Consider the following 7102-nt stretch of genomic DNA (forward strand, 5'->3'; position numbering starts at 1 on the left):
GCTTTCGCCGCCTTTTGAAATTCTCTCCAGTCATTATGCTGAGTAATCATAGAACTCACTTCATTTCTACCCCCATAGATCAATGTTCTCCACTGACTGTTGTCCAACATCTGAAATCTATTTTTTCTAATATTTTTGTTGTTTAAGATTAAAAGGATAAATCTGGACCATCCTGACTAGAAGCTTGCTGTTTTGTTTTATTTAATTTTGTTTTACCAAATTATGTTTTATAACACTTGCAGTAATATCCAACAATATCTACTTCACAAGGTTTTTATAAAGATTTTTTTTTAATTTTTTTATAAAATTTAATTTATTGTGTTTACATAGATTCTAGTATTGCCCCAATTGCATGCCCCCTCTCGGTATTCCTCTCAATATATCCCTTACCCCCCTCCCAACAGCTTCCTCCCCCTTCATGTTAGATATAATTCCATTCCTCAGTTCACATTGTTCCTTGGATTCCTCAAATGAGTGAGGTCATATGATATTTTTCCTTCTTTGCCTGGCTTATTTCATTTAACATAATAGTTTCCAGGTCCATGCATGCTGTGGAAAAAGGTAATATTTCCTTCTTTTTCATGGCCCCATAGTATTCCATTGTATATATGTACCACTGCTTTTTAATCCACTCATCCACTGATGGACACTTGGGCTGTTTCCAGATCTTCGCTATTGTGAACAATGCTGCTATAAACATGGGGGTGCATTTCTTTTTCTGAATCAGTGATATGGTGTTCCTGGGATATATTCCTCAAAGTGGGAAGGCTGTGTCAAAGACAGTTATATTTTTAATATTTTGAGGAATCTCCATACTGTTTTCCACAGAGGCTGCACCAGTCTGCATTCCTACCAGCAGTGCAGGAGGGTGTCCCTTTCTCCACATCCTCACCGGTACCTATCGTGTGTTGTTTTGTTAATGAGTGCCATTCTGACTGGTGTGAAGTTTGTATCTCATTGTGGTTTTAATTTGCATTTCTCTAATGGTTAGTGATGTTGAGCATTTTTTCATCTGTCTATTGGCCATCTGTATGTCTTCTTTGGAGAAGTGTCTATTCATTTCTTTTGCCCATTTTTTAATTGGATTGCTTGTCTTCCTGGTGTTGAGTTCTACAAGGTCTTTATAAATTTTGGTTATTAACTCCTTATCAGACATATTGTCGAATATGTTCTGCCATTGTGTGGTTTGTCTTTCTGTTCTGTTCATATTGTCTTTAGCTGTACAAAAGCCTTTTATTTTTATATAGTCCCATTTGTTTATTCTGTCTTTTATATCGCTTGCCCATGGAGATAAATCAGCAAATATATTGCTGCAAGAGATATTGGAAAGCTCACTGCCTATGTTTTCATCAAAGAGATGCTTATGGTTTCACGTCTTACATTTAAGTCTTTTATCCATTTTGAGTTTATTTTTGTGAATGGTGTAAGTTGGTAGTTTAGTTTCATTTTTATGGAGGTAACTGACCAATTTTCCCAACACCATTTGTTAACGAGGCTGTCTTTACTCCATTGTATGCTTTTACCTCCTTTGTCAAATATCAGTTATCCATAAACTTGTGTGTTTATTTCTGAGTTCTCTGTTCTGTTCTGTTGATCTATATGCCTCTTCTTATGCCAGAACCAGGCTGTTTTGAGTACAATGGCCTTATTATAAAACTTGATATCCGGAAGTGTGATACCTCCCACTTTATTCTTCCTTTTCAAGATTGCTGAGGCTATTCGTGTTCTCTTTTGGTTCCATATAAATTTTTGGAATATGTGTTCTATATCTTTGAAGTATAATATATGTCATTGGTATTTTAATTGGTATTGCATTGAATTTATAGATTGCTTTGGTAGTAAAGATATTTTGATGATGTTTATTTTTCCTAACCATGAGCCAGTATATGCTTCCACTTGTTTGTATCTTCCTTGATTTCTTTTATCAATGTTTTGTAATTTTCTGAGTACAAGTCTTTAGTTTCTTTGGTTAAATTTACTCCTCGGTACTTTATTTTTTTGGTTGCAATAGTGAAGGGAATTGTTTCCTTAATTTCTCTATCTGACAGTTCATTGTTGGTGTATAAAAATGCCTCTGATTTCTGTGTATTAATTTTATACCCTGCCAACTTGCTGAATTCATTTATCAGATCCAGTAATTTTTTGACTGAGACTTTAGGGTTTTCTTATACAGTATCATATCATCTGCAAATAATGATAGCTTTCCTTCTTCTTTTCCAATTTGGATGCCTTTTATTTCTTCTTGTTGTCTGATTACTGTGGCTAGGACTTCCAGTACTATGTTAAATAAGAGTGGTGAAAGGGGATGCATCCCTGTCTTGTTCCTGATCTTAGGGGAATTGCTTTTAATTTTTGCCCATTAATTATGATGTTGGCTGTGGGTTTTTCATAGATGCCTTTATCATGTTGAGGTATGGTCTCTGTATTCCCACTTTGCTGAGAGTTTAGACCATAAATGGGTGCTGGATTTTATCAAATGCTTTTTGTGCATCTATTAAAATTATAATGTGGTTTTTCTCCTTTCTTTTGTTTATGTGATGAATCACATTGATTGATTTACAAATATTGTACCATCTTTGCCTCCCCAGAATAAATCCCACTTGATCATGATGTATGATTTTTTTCATATATTGCTGGATTTGGTTTGCTAATATTTTGTTGAGGATTTTAGCATATAAATTCATCAAGGAAACTGACATATAATTTTCTTTCTTTGTGTTGCCTTTGCCTGTTTTTGGAATCATAATTATGGTCGCCTCATAAAAGGAGCTGGGAAGTCTTCCTTTTTCTTGAATTTTTTGAAATAGCTTGAGAAGGATAGGAGTTAGTTCTTCTTTGAATCTTTGGTAGAATTCACCAGTGAAACCATCTGGCTCAGGGCTTTTGTTTTTTGGAAGTTTTTTTATAACTGTTTTAATCTCATTTGTTGTAGTCAGTCTGTTTAGGTTTTCTGATTCTTCCAGATTGATTTTTGAAAAAGTATATGTTTCAAGGAATTTGTCCATTTCACCTCGGTTGTTTAATTTTTTGGCATACAGTTTGTCATACTATTTTCTTACAATATTTTGTATTTCTGTTGTGTCAGTTGTTATTTTTCTACTCTCATTTCTAATTTTATTTATTTGAATCCCCTCTCTTTTTTTCTTGGTGAGTCTGGTTAAAGGTTCATCAATCTTGTTTACCCTTTCAAAGAACCAGCTCTTGGTTTCATTGATCCTCTGTACTGTTTCTTTAGCCTCTGTGTCATTTATTTCCGCTCTGATCTTTATTATTTTCTTCCTTCTACTATCTCTGGGTTTTACTTTCTGTTCTTTTTCTAGTTCTTTTAGATGCAGAAATTGTTTATTTGAGCTTTTTCTACCTTTTAAGGTATACCTGTAGTGCTATGAACTTCCCTCTCAGTACTGTTTTTGCTGTGTCCCATAAATTTTGAGTTGTTGTATGCTCGTTATCATTCATTTATAGAAATTTTTAAATTTCTTCTTTGATCTCATTGTTAACCCATTTCTTATTTAATAACATGCTATTTAGTTTCCATGTGTTTGAGTACTTTTCAGTTTTTCTGTTGTGCTTGATTTCTAGCTTCATGCCATTGTGACCAGAGAAAATGCTTGATATGATTTCAATCTTTTTACATTTGTTGAGACTTCTTTTGTGCCCTAACATGTGGCCTATCCTAGAGAATGTACCATGAGCACTTGAAAAGAATGTATATTCTGCTGCTTTAGGGTGAAAGGTTCTGAAGATATCTATTAAATCCAGTTGATCTAGTGTGTCCTTTAAGTCTGCTCTTTCTTTGTTAATTTTCTTTCTTGAGGATCTATGTAGTGATGTTAGTGGGGTATTTAAATCTCCTACTATTATAGTATTGCAGTTTATCTTGCCCTTTGTATCCATCAAAGTCTGCTTTATATATTTAGGAGCTCTTATATTAGGTTCATAGATATTTATAATGGTTATATCTTCCTGTTGGATTTCTTCCTTTATCATTATATAGTGGCCTTCTTTATCTCTTACTATAGCCTTTGTTTTAAAGTCCATTTTGTCTGATATAAGTATTGATACCCCAGCTTTTTTTTTCATTTCCATTTGCATGAAATATTTTTTCCATCCTTTTACCTTTAGTTTATATGTAACTTTTCTTTTGAGATGTGTCTCTTGTAGATAGCGTATGTATGGGTCTTGTTCTCTTTTTTTTTTTTTTTTTTTTTTTCATTTTTCTGAAGCTGGAAACAGGGAGAGACACTCAGACAGACTCCCGCATGTGCCCGACCGGGATCCACCTGGCACGCCCACCAGGGGGCGAAGCTCTGCCCACCAGGAGGGGATGCTCTGCCCATCCTGGGTGTTTCCATGTTGCGACCAGAGCCACTCTAGCGCCTGAGGCAGAGGCCACAGAGCCATCCCCAGCGCCTGGGCCATCTTTGCTCCAATGGAGCCTTGGCTGCGGGAGGGGAAGAGAGAGACAGAGAGGAAAGTGCGGCGGAGGGGTGGAGAAGCAAATGGGCACTTCTCCTGTTTGCCCTGGCCGGGAATCGAACCCGGGTCCTCCGCACGATAGGCCGACGCTCTACCGCTGAGCCAACCGTCCAGGGCCTTGTTCTCTTATCCACACAGTTATGTCTTTTGATTGGATCATTTAATCCATTTACATTTAAGGTTATTATTGATATGTAATTTTTTATTGCCATTTTATTCTTTAAAGCTATCTTCCTCTTTTACTATATTCTTTTTCCCTATTTGTTCTATTTACAACAGCCCCCTTAACATTTCTTGCAGCATTAGTTTGGTTGTAATGAAATTCTTGGGTTTTTTTGTTTTTTGGTTTTTTGGTTTTTTTGTCTGGGAAGCTTTTTATTTCTCTTTCAATTTTAAACGATAACCTTGCTGGATAAAGTAGTCTTGGTTGTAGGCTCTTGTTCTGCATTACTTTGAATATTTCTTGACATTCCCTTCTGTCCTCAAGTGTTTCTGTTGAGAAGTCAGATGTCATCCTTATGGGGGTTCCTTTGTAGGTGATAGTCTTTTTTTCTCTAGTAGCTGTTAATATTTTCTCCTTATCACTTAGCTTTGGTATTTTAATTATGATGTGTCTTGGTGTGGATATTTTTGGCTTTTTCTTTAATGGAATTCTCCATGCTTCTTGAACTTGTGTGACTTTTTCCTGCATCAATTTAGGGAAGTTTTCAGCTGATTTTATTGAACAAGGTTTCTATCCCTTGTTCTTTCTCTTCTTCTTCAGGAACCCCTATGATGCGGATGTTATTTCTCTTCCTGTTGTCACAGAGCTCTCTTAGAGTTTCCTCAGACTTTTTGAGTCTCTTTTCTATTTGGTGCATTGCTTTTATGCCTTCGTTTATCTTGTCTGCATGGTCCCTTTAAGAAGAATCCTCGGTCTGAGAAATCTCTCTTTCTCACAAACAGTATCCTGGCTTGTTTTGTAGCTAAATACTGTCCATATGCCTCTTCTAGTCTCTGGGGCTGCAAGCTGGGGCTTTGCTCCTGGGACCCAGGACCATCCCCTCTCTGATAAACTCACTTCCCGCCATGAGGGTCCCTCCAGGCAGCTGTTCATGCCTGGGAGCTGGGCAGCCCTCTCCGCATTTCCACTTTTTCTCTTACTCTCAGTGTGGCTTCTTCAGTGTTCCTTGGTTAAAAAGTCCTCTTAGTTTATTCCAAAGTTGATTTTTTCAGATAATTGTTCTTAAAATTAAGTTGTAATCCACTTTGGTTCTGGGAAGTGGAAGTTGGTACATCCGCCTACTCCATCACCATCTTGCCACCTCCGATTTTTATAAAGATTGCATAAAATAATATCATAAATTATTTGGCATTGTACCTGTAAAAGTAAATTAAATCTCTTCATCTGAATTTTGTCAGTCTTAACTAAATAATAATGTTACTATTTAATAATAATTTATATTATTTCCAAGTTATCATTTGAAAGAACATTAGGAAGTGATTTCACATTTGTAAATATAAAAATTTGAGAAATTTGAAATATAATTTTAAAATACATTGGACCAAAAACATTATAAATTAATTACAATAATGAGATTCCCCTATTAAATGCTTGCCTCTAAGCAAGATATTATTATAAAAATATATTTTATAATTGATTTTTTTGATATTTAAGAAATCTAATTTTCATAAAATTTAGTAAATATTTCCTTAGTCATGTCATTTTTTGTACTATTTGTATAAGATTATATAAACTTCTACCATTCTAGATTTTATATGTACATGTGTGCTTGTGTGTATAGGGACACTTATAATCATAATTGAAGTTTTAATTATCTTTTAGTTCAAAAAACTTACATGAAGGAAGAAAAACATATTAAGATTTTTACAATAAAAGTTAAAGTAAAGACAGGGTAGACACTCTATAGAATATATCTCTGGGTAACATTTTCCTTGGTGTCCTCTTGGTTTCCAATGCATGAACTTCATGCAATGTGTATTCCTCACAACTATTTATTTCAGCCAATATGCATATGGTAAAATATATATTTTCCAAACTCAATATAACCTTTTAATTTTTAACAAAAATATATGGAGGACGTTTTACATTATTTTTCAAATATAATTGATAGGCCATCGGAATCATATAGTCATTTTGAAAAGAACATATACTTTCAAAAAATAGTGTACAAATTGGATATTGTAGGTGATAAGAAAAACATTACAGCTTGACTAAAACCATGCCATTGATTATCAGCTTTACCATATAGGCCCTGGACAGTTAGCTCAGTGGTAAAGTGTGGAACCAGCATGTGGAAGTCGAGGATTGATTCCTGGTCAGGGCACATATGAGAAGCAACCATCTGCTTCTCCACCCCTCCCCTCCCCTTTTTTCTCTTCTCCTGTAGCCATGATTTGAGTGGTTTGAACAAGTTGGCCCTGGGTGCTGAGGATGGCTCCATGGCCTGCCTCAGATGCTGAAATAGCTTGGAGCAGCAGGCCCAGATGGGCAAAGCATCACTTTGTAGGGGGCTTGCCAGTTGGATCATAGTTGGGGCACATGAAGAATTCTGTTTCTCTATCTTCCTGCCTCCCTGCTTTTCTCACTTAATAAAGAAAAAGAAAAAAAAAACTTTACAAT

The 7102-nt window shown here is 35.5% G+C and overlaps 1 non-coding gene across 1 annotated transcript; it reads right to left on the bottom strand.

Annotated features, from left to right (window-relative positions):
• Nucleotides 1–4520: 4520 nt before the first annotated feature.
• Nucleotides 4521–4596, bottom strand: TRNAD-AUC (transfer RNA aspartic acid (anticodon AUC)). The gene has a single exon. It is a non-coding gene; the product is annotated as a tRNA-Asp (tRNA).
• Between the last annotated feature and the right edge of the window lie 2506 nt (nt 4597–7102).

This window comes from Saccopteryx leptura, chromosome X (assembly GCF_036850995.1).
Source record: "Saccopteryx leptura isolate mSacLep1 chromosome X, mSacLep1_pri_phased_curated, whole genome shotgun sequence".
NCBI classification, from domain to species: domain Eukaryota; kingdom Metazoa; phylum Chordata; class Mammalia; order Chiroptera; family Emballonuridae; genus Saccopteryx; species Saccopteryx leptura.